This window comes from Triticum dicoccoides, chromosome 2B (assembly GCF_002162155.2).
Source record: "Triticum dicoccoides isolate Atlit2015 ecotype Zavitan chromosome 2B, WEW_v2.0, whole genome shotgun sequence".
Taxonomy (NCBI): domain Eukaryota; kingdom Viridiplantae; phylum Streptophyta; class Magnoliopsida; order Poales; family Poaceae; genus Triticum; species Triticum dicoccoides.
This window is the reverse complement of record NC_041383.1, coordinates 689,969,765-689,972,561: the sequence shown is the minus strand read 5'-3', so window position 1 is coordinate 689,972,561 and position 2,797 is coordinate 689,969,765.

Here is a 2,797-nt window from a genome sequence, read left to right as displayed (position 1 = left end):
GTAAACCGTAGCTCTCCGGTGTCTATATAAACCGGAGAGGATGGTCCTTAGAAGGCCGATCACATTTACAATCATACCATCATAGGCCAGCTCTTAGGGTTTAGCCTCTACGATCTCGTGGTAGATCTACTCTTGTATTCCACATATCTTCAATATTAATCAAGCAGGAAGTAGGGTTTTACCTCCATCGAGAGGGCCCGAACCTGGGTAAACATTGTGTCCCTTGCTTCCTGTTACCATCAGCCTAAGACGCACAGATCGGGACCCCCTACCTGAGATCCGCCGGTTTTGACACCGACATTGGTGCTTCCATTGAGAGTTCCTCTGTGTCGTTGCTTCGAGGCTTGATGGCATCTTCAATCGTCAACAACACGGTCCAGGGTGAGACTTTTCTCCCCGGACAGATCTTTGTGTTTGGCGGCTTCGCACTGCGGGCCAATTCACTTGGCCAGTTGGAGCAGATCGACAGCTTTGCCCCTGGCCACCAGGTCAGGTTCGAAAACTTGAACTACGCGGCAGATATCCGCGGAGACTTGATCTTCGACGGGTTCGGGCCTGCGCCAGGAGCGCTAGACAGCCACGACAAGCACGGCCTAGACCTGCTGTCAGACAGTGCCCGGGACATCATCCCCGAAGCAGCTCTAGATCTAAATCTAGGGCAGGTTGCCTTGCCTATGTACGGAGGGCTGGACCCCGCCCCGCAGGCCGCACACTTATCGGCGATGGAGCCGAACACGGGTCTCACCTCTGTGGAGGCCTGTAACCCTGGGCCCCCGGACTCATATCCGGCTATTGGTCCTGGTCCGCTCACACTCGAGCCAGCCGAGCCAGGCTGGGCTCTGGTAATGGAGTTTACCGCTGCGGACATCTTTCAGCACTCGCCCTTTGGTGACATGCTGAGCTCATTGAAGTCTCTTTCTTTGTCAGGAGGCTCTGGGCTGAACTATGTCCGGCCTGAGTGGGAAGCAGGCGACAAAGGAATTCGCTGCCCACCCACCACCCACTTTGTCGCCACGATCGATGATTTAACCGACGTACTCGACTTTGACTTTGAAGACATCGACGGTATGGACGACGACGAAGGAGACATACAAGAGCCACAGCTCACAGGGCAGTGGACAGCCACCTCTTCATATGATATATATATATGGTGGACACTCCGAAAGAAAACAATGGTGATGAGGCAACGGGGGATAACCCCTCGAAGAAGAAAGCAAAGCATGGGCGTCGCCAGTGCCGCTCCAAGCCCCGCCAAGGCAATACCGGCACCGGAGACGGTAATAATCCGGATGGTGCCGACGACAAATACAACCCTGAATAGCCCGCTTTCGAGCAGGCCGAACAAGAAGACGGGCTTGACAGCCCAGATGAACAGGCAAAGGACGGGTATCCGGAGGAGAACAACTACATGCCCCTCTCCGAAGACGAGATTAGCCTCGGCGACGACGAGTTCGGCGTACTCGAAGACCCCGCAGAGCAGGAGTGCTTCAAGCGCCGACTTATTGCCACTACGAGAAGCCTGAAGAAGAAGCAGCAGTAGCTCCAAGCTGATCAAGATCTGCTCACAGACAGATGGACAGAAGTCCTGGCAGCCGAGGAATATGGACTTGAGCACCCCACGGCTGACCGACCACCTCGAGGTCGGGACAAAATGGCATATCAGCTGAAATACCAGCCTGTACCCCCGCGCCGGTTTACTACGGCCCGGGGCAATACTCAGGACCTGCGCGATAAACTGGATAACACCGAAGGACAACCACGATCGATCTACGGATCACGGGGACGCACCGAAGCACATGACGATGACCGTCGTACCGGATACACTAACAGCAAATCCGGCCGGGCCGAATACAACCAGTCAGACGTAGCCGTACTGCGCCGTGACATAGCCCGACATAGAGGCGCCGCACACCCCCTCTGCTTCACTGATGAAGTGATGGATCATGAATTCCCATAAGGGTTTAAACCCGTAAATATCGAATCATATGATCGCACCACAGACCCCGCGGTATGGATCGAAGATTTCCTTCTCCACATTCACATGGCCCGCGGAGATGATCTACATGCCATCAATTATCTTCCCCTTAAGCTCAAAGGACCTGCCCGGCACTGGCTAAACAGCCTGCTCGCAAATTCCATTGGCAGTTGGGAAAATCTGGAAGACGCATTTCTTGACAACTTCCAGGGCACATATGTGCGACCTCCGGATGCCGATGACTTGAGCCACATTACTCAACAGCCCGAAGAATCAGCCAGGAAATTCTGGACTCGGTTCCTAACTAAAAAGAACCAAATAGTCGACTGTCCGGACGCTGAAGCCCTGACGGCTTTCAAGCATAATATCCGTGACGAGTGGCTCGCCAGACACATCGGCCAGGAGAAACCCAAGTCCATGGCAGCTCTTACGACACTAATGACCCGCTTTTGCATGGGCAAGGACAGCTGGTTGGCTCGCAGTAGCACTACGCCACACTCTGGAACTTCAGATATTCGGGACAGTAATGGCAAGCCACGGTGCAACAGACACAAGCGACGGAACAAGAACGACAACACCGAGGATACGGCGGTCAATGCCGGATTCAGCGGATCCAAATCCGGTCAGCGGAAGAAGCCATTCAAGCATACCAATCAAGGACCATCCAGTCTGGACCGTATACTGGAGCGCTCGTGCCAAATTCATGGCACCCCGGACAAACTAGCCAACCACACCAGCAGAGACTGCTGGGTATTCAAACAGGCCGGCAAAATAAACGCCGAAAGCAAGGACAAGGGGCTACACAGCGATGATGACGACGAG